Raw genomic sequence first — 12,001 nt, 5'->3', positions numbered from 1 at the left:
AGTTAAATATTTATATGGCATTTCCATAATGAAAAGCACTAAATCACTGCAAATTCATTCTCACATCTTTTCCAGGTTATTAAGCAAGGAATATGGTGTTTACCAACAATTCATTTACACAGTCACGGCGTTTTCTGAATCAAAGATTGAGGCACCGCGGTTTGAAAAATATGAGCAGGCTTGTTGGGAATGGAACACAAGAGCATTTGAAATGAATGCCATATTAGATATCTAACATGGTTTGCTGCCTTCGGATTGTTGCCCAACTTTTCTTTCTTTTAAAAAGGGTGCCCAATGGGGCTTCCCTGGTGGCTCAGTGGTAAAGAATCTTTCTGCCAGTGCGGGAGACTCTAGTTCGAACCCTGGTCAGGGAAGATTCCACATGCCGTGGAGCAACTAAGCCTGTGCACCACAACTCTTAAGCCTGGCCTCTAGAGCCCGAGAACCACAACTATTGAGCTCATGTGCTACAACTACTGAAGCTCGAGTGCCCTAAAGCCTGTGCTCCAAAACAAGAGAAGCCACCACAATGAGAAGCCGTGCATTGCAAAAGAAGAGTAGTTCCTGCTCGCCACAACTAGAGAAAAGCCCACTCAGAAGACTCAGCACAGCCAAAGAAATCAATCAATCAAATTATACAAAAGGGAACCCATCAAAAGAGTTGTCATTGTAAAGTCTTCACAAATAGCTTGTGTTATGACTCTAGGCTGAAATGTATAGCACCCCACTGAGCACAATTAAAAGGACTTTCCTATACCTGCTGATCCCAGGGGCCCCAAACCTGGGAGGAAGGAGCGCTCCACTCACCCCTTTGTCTAGATGGTGGAAATGGGCCTCTGAGTTTTAAGCTTCTGAACAGATGAATTTCTTTGAGCATCATGGACCGTAACTGTCCTGCCTCTGTCACCAGCATTTAGAGGAAGCAGTTAAGGATCCTCTCCAGGGTTCATCAAATTAACCATCAGTATGAGAGGCAGGGCTAATGGGAAGCTTGCAGCCCATGCTTGCAGCCTTCAGGAAGCCCCTAAAGGTCAGGTTATTTTCAGCTTGACAGACAGATGCAAAGACTGGATTCTCAAAGGGAAAATCTGCCCTCATCGTACACGGCCACAGGAAGAGGCTAAAGGCAGCAATTTGTTAGAAGGCGCAATGCAGGCCCACGGGTGAGGCTGGCCCGTGTGCAGCTGGGCTCTTGGACTAACTCTTCCGAAATAATTTATAAGGAGGAAGAGCTTGATCAGGTGCTCGAGTGCGAAAGCAGAGGTAGAACTTTTTCTTTTTAAAGAGAAAAAAAAAAAGAACACACAGCAGAAAATCTAGACCTAGAAGTTCTTTTCTCTGTTGGATGTTTAGCCTAAGCACTCCTTGGGGCAGATTTCACCATTTAAATGTTTGAAATAACGTTAATCATTATTAATATTTTTGAATGTTGTTATGACAAATATATTCATGTCAACTATAAAAGTTTGCTACACTCCTGACTGGTTTTATTGATTTTGGGAATACAAGTATCCTTGTGCGAACTGGCAGTCAATTCAAAAACTGAATTTATATGGCACACAATGTTTCACTGCAACTTTTGTGGGAAGATCATAATTTGTTAAGTGGTGGAGAATTCCATGGAAGTCTGGAAATTTCTACAGCAAACCGCTCACTTCTCACAAGTCACACTTCCAGTCACAGTAACCATCTGGAATACAACTGATAGTAAAAAGAATGATTTCTTAGCCAAAAAGGATGCAGGAAAGCTCATCACGCACATTCTTCTTGGAAGAGCCCGTGTCGTCTCATTCTGGACACAATCTAACCCAACAATGGACAGCTCAGCTCACAGGAGATGGGAAATAGCAGAACGCGGGACCATCTCCTGCCCTCGCCTCTGCACGTTTATCCACCCGCCCACTAGGTGGCGGTGTCCCTGGTTTGGGTGCTCTGCTCTGCTCAGGCTGCGCAGTCTTCTGGGGAAATCTCTCTCAGTCACAGCGCCCGCTTCCATCCTCCTTCCCATGTCACCAGATCTGTCCCTCCAGCCCTGCCATGATGTCACGTGGGTGTTCTGCAGGTAAATCAAACTCACCACATCCCCAAATCTAAATCATTCCCAGAAACAGGCTCTTCCCATCACCCCTGGGACTGGCAGTTCCATCCACACACAGAGCTGGAGTCATTCTCTATCCCTACCTCACTTTCTCCCTCTCTTCACTTGGCCTCATCAGTCTTACACATCTTTTCTCTTCTCCAAACTTATTGCCATTACCTGAGTTAAACCTCTCTTCTCCTCCAGCCCAGATAAGTGTGGCGGCTGCCTAAGTGGTTTTCCTGTCCCCGGTTTTGTCTTCCTCTAGACCCATGCCAAAAAGGCCAGCACTGGCCGATGGCATCTTTGTGCAAATTAGAAAAAGATGCCCCTTCTTCAAGATGCTGGACTGCCCTGCTTTTATTAGGACAAGACGCTTTACCGCCATCTGCTGGAAGTGTTCATAAGTTACAGTCCTTTGAGGTCTGTGATGTGAATGTTACTACCTTAAATGCATGTCCTTGGGCAGTGTACAACCTGTGCAACCACAGGTGTGATCCTGGCTGCCAAAGTGATCTTTTCAAAACCCAAATGTAAAAACTAAAAAATCAATAGATTAAAAAAAAGTTTGGTGTTAAATCAGTTCAGTTCATTTCAGTCACTCAGTTGTGTCTGACTCTCTGCAACCCCATGGACTGCTGCATGCCAGGCTTTCCTGTCCATCAGCAACTCCTGGAGCTTGTGCAAACTCATGTCCATTGAGTCGGTGATGCCATCCAACCATTTCATCCTCTGTCGTTCCCTTCTCCTGCTGCCTTCAGTGTTTTCCATTATCAGGGTCTTTTCTAATGAGTCAGTTCTTCATATCAGGTGGCCAAAGTATCAGTCCTTCCAATGAATATTCAGGACTGATTTCCTTTAGGATGGACTGGTTGGATCTCCTTTCAGTCCAAGGGACTCTCAAGTCTTCTCCAACACCACAGTTCAAAAGCATCAATTCTTTGGTGCTCATCTTTCTTTATAGACCAACTCACATTCATACATGACTACTGGAAAAACCATAGCTTTGACTAGATGGACCTTTGTTGGCAAAGGTCCTCTCCTTTTTAATAAGCTGTCTAGGTTGGTCATAGCTTTTCTTCCAAGGAGCAAGCATCTTTTAATTTCATGGCTGCAGTCACCATCTGCAGTGATTTTGGAGCCCAAGAAAATAAAGTCTCTCACTGTTTCCATTGTTCCCTATCTATTTGCCATGAAGTGATGGGACCGGATGCCATGATCTTCGTTTTTTAAATGTTGAATTTTAAGCCAGCTGTTTCACTCTCCTCTTTCACTTTCATCAAGAGATTCTTCAGTCCTTCGCTTTCTGCCATAAGGGTGGTGTCACCTGTGTATCTGAGGTGATATGTCTCAGATATTTCTCCCAGCAATCTTGATTTCAGCTTGTGTTTCATCCAGCTCAGCATTTTGCATGATGTACTCTGCATATAAGTTAAATAAACAGGGTGACAATATACAGCTTTGATGTACTCCTTTCCCGATTTGGAACCAGTCTGTTGTTCCATGTCTGGTTCTAACTGTTGCTTCCTGAACTGCATACACATTTCTCAGGAGGCAGGTAAGGTGGTCTGGTATACCCATCTCTTGAAGAATTTTCCAGTTTGTTGTGATCCACACAGTCAAAGGCTTTGGTGTAGTCAATAAAGATGTTTTTCTTGAATTCTCTTGCTTTTTCTATGATCCAACGGATGTTGGTAATTTGATCTCTGGCTCCTCTGCCATTTCTAAATCCAGCTTGAACATCTGGAAGTTCTCGATTCATGTACTGTTGAAGCCTGACTTGGGAGAATTTTGAGCATCACTTTGCTAGTGTGTGAGATGAGTGCAATCGTGCGGTAGTTTGAACATTCTTTGGCATTGCCTTTCTTTTGGATTGGGTTGATTGCCATTCTTTCCCAGTCCTGTGGCCACTGCTGAGTTTTCCAAAGTTGCTGGCATATTGAGTTCAGCACTTTAACAGCATCATTGTTTAGGATTGAAATAGTTCAACTGTGAGCGATTTCATCACCTCCACTAGCTTTGTTCACAGTGATGTTTCCTAAGGCCCACTTGACTTCGCATTCCAGTATGGCTGGCTCCAGGTGAGTGATCACACCATCGTGGTTATCTGGTCATTAAGATCTTTTTTGTATAGTTCTTCCATGTATTCTTCCCTGGTGGCTCAGAGGTTAAAGCGTCTGCCTGCAACACGGGAGACCCGGGTTTGATCCCTGGGTCGGGAAGATCACCTGGAGAAGGAAATGGCAACCCACTGCAGTACGCTTACCTGGAAAATTTCATGGACAGAGGAGCCTTGTAGGCTATAGTCCAAGGGGTTGCAAAGAGTCAGACATGACTGAGCGACTTCACTCACTTCACTCACTCCATGTATTCTTAGCACCTTCTGCCTCTGTTAGGTCCATACCATTTCTGTCCTTTATTGTGCTCATCTTTGCATGAAATGTTGCCTTGGTATCTCAAATTTACTTGAAGAGATCTCTAGTCTTTCCCATTCTATTGTTATCCTCTATTTCTTTGCATTGGTCACTGAGGAAGGCTTTCTTATCTCTCCTGCTATGAATTAAATTTACCCATTGGTGTTAAATGGATAGACCCAATTGTCTGGAAATGATGTGTAAATGATAGGTTTCTCGGTTACATGAAGATTTCATGAAGTGCTCTCAAATTCAACCTTGGTTTTTTTTTTTTCCTTTGTCCATGCTGAGTGGCATGTGGGATCTTAGTTCTCCAACCTGGGATCGAACCCATGCTCTCTGCAGTGGAAGCATGAAGTTGTAACTACTGAACTGCCAGGGAAGCCACTCAACCCTGTTTTAAGGCCAATTTGTCCAGTCAATTAAAAATAATTACAGAACATTTTTTCACCATAAAATGATTATAAATATCATGACATCAATATCACGATATTTATTGCTGATGGATACAAAATTCTTTTCCAGAATCTGGGCTTGCTTTTTCAGTCCATTTCCCTCACTTACATCAGAGATGTAAACTGGACCAGCATGTAAACTGAACTATGAATGTGATGTCCATTCTCGGAGGCTGGTGGATGTTTCTAGATGAGCAGTCCAACATGTACTTGAGGCGGAGTGTGCAACCTCCCCCATAGGTTTGGACCAGAAATGGCCTATGGCTCTAAAGTCATAATGACGTGTGAACCTGGGGTCAGCCAGGCAGCCAGTCCAGAGAAGTCCAGTAGTTGGGCAAGGCCAACTACTATTTCTCCCCAAGCACCTGAAAATTTGTGCAACCTTTTTTTTTGGCTAAGTAGCACCCACTCTTTTGTTTTTTTCCATTTGGTATAGATTTTATTTGTTAAATATTTAAATTTTTAATAGATTTTATGAAATTGGGGGATCTGCTCCAGGAAAAAATAAAATGGACTTTAAAATATGGATAATTTATTGGTACAGTTTTACTTAATAGAAAGAATAGTTCATGAATTTCAAAGATTTGTGAAATATGACTTTGCATTTTTACATGCTATTTTTAAATAATTTATTTATTTTTAATTGGAGGATAATTGCTTTGCAATGTTATGTTAGTTTTTGCCATACAACAACATGAATCAGTCATGGGTATACGTCCCTTCCCTCTTGAACCTCCCTCACACCCACCCACCCGCCCTCATCCCATCCATCTATGTTGTCCCAGAGCACCAGGCTGAGTTCCCTGCGCTAACAGCAACTTCCCGTTTGCGTCTATTTCACACACGGTAATGCATGTATGTCAGTTCCACTCTTTCAGTTCATCCCACCCTCTCCTTCCCTTGCTGTGTCCAAAGTCTGTTCTCTAAGCCTGTGTCTCTATTCCTGCTCTGCAGATAGGTTCATCAGCACCCTTTTCTAGATTACATATATATGTGTTAATATACAATATTTGTTTTTCTCTTTCTAACTTACTTCACTCTGTATAACAGTCTCTGGGGTCATCTGCCTCACTAGAACTGACTCAAATTTGTTCCTTTTTATGGCCAAGTAATATTCCATTGTATATATGTACCACAACTTCTATATCCATTCATCTGTCAATGGACATCTAGGTTGCTTCCATGTCCTGGCTATTGTAAATAGTACTGCAGTGAACACTGGGGTACATGTGTGTTTTGCAATTATAGTTTTTCCAGGGTATATGCCCAGTAGTGGGATTGCTGGGTCATATGGTAGTTTTATTACTAGTTTTTTTAAGTATCTTCATACTGTTCTTCATAGTGGCTGTATCAATTTGCATTCCCACCAATTTACACGCTATTTTTAAAACCCTTTTCTTTTTCTTTAAAAAAAATTTTTATTGACGTATAGTTGATTCACAATGTTGTGTTAATTACTGCTGTACAGCAGTGACTCAGTTACACATACGTATAGGTACATTCTTTTTGTGTGTGTGTGTTCATTTACTTTAATAACACTACATTTACCATGCTGTCACCATGGAATGTAAATTCAAGTTAGACAAGAAAATTTCACAAGTACAGCAAAGCATTCTGTGATATACCAAAGTTTGTATAATGTCTGACTAAACCAGCTTGCTCATCAGTCACTTCCATTGTAGGCATTTTATTTAGTTGATGATTCTTTTGGAGAGAATAAACATACTGCACACATTTAAAAAGTGTTTTTCATTTACCTTTGCATTAGCACTTAAAATACACATTTCTTTCAAAATATCAGTTAATATTATTCTAATATAACAGCAGCAAAATATAATTCTGCAACTACAGAAGAGCTAAAAGGGATCTACAATTTAAGTTATTCTCATGTTTACAACTACGATTCTAAAATAAATACTATTCCAAAGTGGCTCTGTTACCAGCTTTTTAGGTTTGGTTTAAAAACACACACAGACTTGCAGGGAGGTTTATAACGTTGTATTCCACGCACTGTTCTGAAAGGGTTCCTCAAGAGCCAACCAGTCCTTAAAACAGAACTCAGTCCACAGGGCAGTCAGAAAGTGAAATTAACTGGGGTAAATAGGATTCCTACATTACATCAAAAGCATATGGTATTCTGCAGCAACTGGGAGCATTTTCAGGATTGGCATGTTGTCTTCTCTGGAACTAACTTCAACGGAAGAGTTTAGTGGACAGGTACCGCTATCAAGTGTATTTAAAAGTGACATGTTTTTTTGTGCTGATCTGACTCCTCTGAATGACCTAGTTAGCGAACTAGTCACCAGTAACTTGGTCACCACGCAAATCAAGCCTGCAAGAAAGGAAGCCCATATTCAAATTACCATGTTCTTGTCTGACCCAAACAATTTATTTTCAATATACACATATGAGCTCAATATGAGATGTCTAACTAAAGCAAGCACCACCAACAAGACCAAGATGGCATCTCCTCTTCTAAGGTTTAGTTTTGCCCAGAATTCTTGATACAGGGAATAGCCCATACCAAGAATCGTTGCTCCCACAACAAAGCCTTGGGCTGCCACACGCATGTGGGTCAGGTGAACATTCATTTTAGTGTTTTCCCTGCTTTTCAATCTATATAATCCATATGCAACAATTGCTGCCATACCTGCCATTCCAGTGGGGACCAACAGTGAGCTTTTAGGGTAAGTTTAGATCCCTGATCTTCATCAAATGAAGAAAGAGAAACATCTGTGTCGCTTGACATAGTGACTGAAGAATCTTCAGACAACTACAAGACGTTTCAGGTTCCTACTGGCTTCTTGTACATTCTTTTTCATGTTCTTTTCCATTATGGATATTGAAGGGCTGCAGTATGCCACCTCCTGCCTTCAATGCCTTCCCCTGGCACGAGTGTGCAAAATGTGCGCATTCTCACGTGTCCCTCAAAGCCCTGTGCCCTGCTCCCCCATCTCATCTCTCACCCTTCCATTCCCCAGCTCTGCTCCATGTACACAGAAATGCCTCCAGGTCCTGCAAGGGGCCACATACTTCCTCTAAACTTCGATCTTCACTCTCGTTTCTCTGCAACCTGACAAATAACCCATCTGAGTCTATACAGCTCCTGCTAATTACTCATCATGGCTGCCCATCAGAATCTTTTGGGGAAATTAAAAAAAATCCTGATGCCCAGGGATTATCTCAGAATCTTTGGGAGTAAGATCCAGGCATCAGGATTTTAAATCAGTTTGTTAAAAAACCAGGATTGAGAACCTGATTTAGATCTTTATAGCCCTTGCTTGATATTAGGCAGCCTCCCCCTGCTTCCCAAAGCTCCTCTAGCTTCCCTGCCCACAGGCATGCCATCTTCTTGTGTTGTTTTTTGTTTCTTAGCTGCACCAGGTTTTAATTGTAGTACGCGGGATCTTTAGTTGAGTCATGTAGGATCTAGTTGCCTGACTAGGAATTGAACTCGAGCCCTCTGCATTGGGAGTGTAGAGTCTTAAACACTGGCCCACGAGAGAAGTCCCTTTTTTGTTGTGTTTAATGTTCTTTGGTCCTGCTAGAATGTAAACCCAGGACCACATCTGTCTGTCTTTCTTTGTATTTTCAAGGCCTGGTCCAAAGGAGAAACTCAGTCAATATTGTCATGAAAGTTGAAGGGTCATTTCAAGGGTGACGGGAGACTTTCACACTTTTAACTCCTTTCCCTAAACAAAGTCAATTCATGCCCCTCTCCCAAACAAAACAAAACAACAGCTAACAGAAATCCTCCTTTTACTTATTCACCAATGGTCTGCAGCAATGATTCATTCTTTTGGCTTAAACTCCTCGTCTCATTAAAATGCAATACAGCCCCCAAATAAACCACCCTTATGGAATTAGTCATTACACTTTACCCTGAATGATTTCATCAGCTCTTCATAGAAGAGAAAGGAGAAGGATAAGCATTTATTGAGCGCGTCCTATGCACCAGACATTTTACATACATTGTGGCTCATTAACAAAGTTAAATGAGCTTAGCTCTGAAAATACTCAAAGATCAGAGAGGTTAAGGAATTAGTCCAAGGTAATAGAGCTGGTAAATTGAGAAACCCGATTTAAACTGACATCTAAACCCCTGCTCTCAATTCCAGCCTGAGTTTGGAGAGGAGGAAAAAGCACAAATGGAAGGGATGGAAAGGACACACAGAAGCCAGAAGCCCCGCTGCATCTTCTCCATTTGACCCAGGGCAGCTGGAGGCTGGCCCTGGGAAGGAGTGTTGTTGGAAACACCATCCTTCCAGGTGCTCCTCCTCCTGTCTCCCACACTTCATGTCCAACCTGTCAGCAGATCCTGTTGACTCTGCCTTCAAAATCCCTCAGTACTCTGATCCCTCCTCAGAAGCTTCACCGGCCTCTCCCCAGCCTCACATCTCTAACCTGGGTCTCCGCAACTAACTAACTTCCTGCCATTTCCCCTGCTTCAGCCTTTTATCCCTCTGCCTGCAAGGTCAGGTTGCTCTGCCTCAGCTCAAACCCTTCAGGACAAGCTCTCCTTCCCCGACCAGCCACCGTCCCTTGGGCCTCCTTTACACTTTGGGCCCCTCCCTCAGCCCCAGCCTTCCAGCCCCACTGCTGCTTCTCAGGCACTCCCAGCACCTGCTTCCCTCTGCCCCGAGGGCCCACCCCACATGCCCCTTCCTGGCCTCCTTCAGGTGCCAGCCCCTCACTGGGCCTCCCTTCAGCTCCCAGCCTCCGGGAACAGCCTCACTCCTTCCCTGCTTTATTCATCCTGGAGCACGTGTCACCATCTGACACAGCACATACACCCCACTCATTTCTTGACTCCTCTGCTCACTCCTTTCTCTCTCCAGAATGCACTCTGCTCCAAGGCAGGGACTCCTGTCTGCCTTGGTCTCTGCTGGATCCTCAGCATCTAAAACCACACCTGGCATATAGTAGGTGCTCAATAAATGTCTGATGAGTGAATGAAGGACTATGAGAAAATCGGTGATGTTCTACTTTGAGAGACACCATCAGTCTTCACGGATGTGCTGTCTCAAAGTCCAGAGTGTGACATTCAGGCTATAATATGCATTGCTATGGGGTCTCGTGGAAGTAAGCCAAAATAAATGAAAAATCATATAAACAGCCCAATGCTATTACCAGGAAAAAGTCTAAGGACTTACTGTGTGCACTGACAGGTAGAGGCTTGGCCAATATTTGTTGAATGCGTGGAGAGGAAAACATAAGCTTTCTCATCAAACACGTGTGAACCAAAGAAGAGAGTCTCTGGTGATTGAAAAGGCCAAATTTTGTTTTATTATGCACAGTTTAGGCTTTGGCTAAGTGGAGGCACAGGAAGTACTAATTATTTTGATTATACAAACATTGTAATGGGGCAGTGTATTGAAGTAGAAAATGCATGGCTTGGGATTGAAGAACCTCAGGGAACCCTGGCTCCCTGCTTGTAGGCTATGGCATCTCTGGGTTACTCAGGATCTTCTTGCATCAGTGGGTGATATGGACCTGATAGGTTGTTTTAAAGCTTCTATCATCACTTTCAAAGTCCCTCCTCTCCCTCCAAGTCAGGAGATTTTTTTCTTATCAAATTCCTGGGTCCCACTCCAGACCCAATGAATCAGACCCCAGGGGGTACAGTCTGTGCAGCCAGGAACCTGCATTTTAAAGAAGCATTCATGCTGCTGAAAGACTGGCTAAAATCTCACTCCTCTGAGTGATCCCTGGACCAGCAGCATCAGCATCATTGTAGCATGTTAGAAATGCAGAGTCTCAGGCCTTATCCCTGACCTTGTCCACAGGATTCCCAGAGCGACCCCCACTTTGAAAAGCACTGCTGTATCACACTTGATTGATTTGCCTTTCAGATCCCTCCTGCCCTTCTTGCCAATCTCCTCAAGGATCCTCCCAAAAAACTTCTAGCTCAGGAACCAGCATTTCATTTCATGAGAAGATAAAGACTCAAGATGCCAAGGTCTGCCTGATGGAAGCTCTAGCAGGAGGAGGTTTCCATGGGTGGATCACAGCAAACCTCCTGCCAGTAAGTGTTGCTTGGTGAGCGATGGGGGACCAAGAGGGCAGAACAGGACTGAGTAGATAAAGAGAAGGAAGAGGCTGCTCTTGAAGGAGAAGCAAGAGGGAAAAAGGGACCTGGTGACAGAAGCAGGGTCATGTTGCTGCTGCAGGGAGCTCAGCTTCCCGGGTAAACAGTTTGGGGAGTTATCTCATGGACTTAACTGGGATTTAACCCTGGTATCTGGAGAATTTGTTAACCTTGGGCAAAGTCAGGGATATTGTTGCTGATGGCTAAAATGACCTCTCAAGGAACTAATCACATTTCTTCCTATGTATTTTTATACTTAATATATTTTATATATGTATATATGTTTTGATACTGTGAAGTTTGATTTCTGTTTAAGACATAGGAGAGCCACAACAAAAAAGTTAAAGTCCTCAAATAGACAGAGACCACACACAACAAAATGTCATCTTTCAGTAAAAAAAAAAAATTTTAGCAACCAACATAGGAAATTATTTCCAATATATCTGTAGACAGAGGACAACCTCTGTAATGGAGAGTAAAATTAAAATATTGTTGGCATTATAGAACCAACTGAAGATGCTTTCAGTGCCAGAGTCAACATTACTTCTGGACACTGAGTCCATTATTTATGGACATCGAGTTCAGTACAGCAGGAGTACTGAAGCGAGGACCCTGGAGTGAAAGTGAAAAACTCTCCTGCAAAATGAATAGCAAGCCCCTGTCTTCCCTGTAGTTTGTCTTCTGCGGGAGCCTAGAAATTTATGTATTACATTTGTATACAGCAAGACACACCTCTCTTGGGGTGGTCTAGAAGAGTCCCTTTGTTTCTCTTCACTTCACGTTGATCCTCTGTCCTCTTCCCTAAAGCCAGCAAGAGTCAGTTTTAGTCAGTCAGGCAACCCGAAACCCCAATACCCCCCACAGCGACCCTGAGACAGCCACAGGGCGAATCAAGGCTCTCCTGCCCAGCCTGGGTGTAGGGGTGGAGCGGAGGTGGGGAGGGTTACTTGGGAGGGGTTACCTGACC

General features: G+C 43.3%; 1 protein-coding gene and 1 pseudogene across 1 annotated transcript in view; both read right to left on the bottom strand.

Annotated features, from left to right (window-relative positions):
* The window catches only part of MACROH2A2 (macroH2A.2 histone), a 53,369-nt gene that overhangs the window by 19,587 nt on the left and 21,781 nt on the right, over positions 1 to 12,001 (bottom strand). The window lies entirely within an intron of this gene.
* On the bottom strand, positions 5,956 to 7,734 carry LOC138430329 (HIG1 domain family member 1A, mitochondrial pseudogene; annotated as a pseudogene).

This window comes from Ovis canadensis, chromosome 25 (genome assembly GCF_042477335.2).
Source record: "Ovis canadensis isolate MfBH-ARS-UI-01 breed Bighorn chromosome 25, ARS-UI_OviCan_v2, whole genome shotgun sequence".
Taxonomy (NCBI): domain Eukaryota; kingdom Metazoa; phylum Chordata; class Mammalia; order Artiodactyla; family Bovidae; genus Ovis; species Ovis canadensis.
Note: the sequence above shows the minus strand (reverse complement) of the source record. Positions and strands in the feature narration are given on the sequence as shown.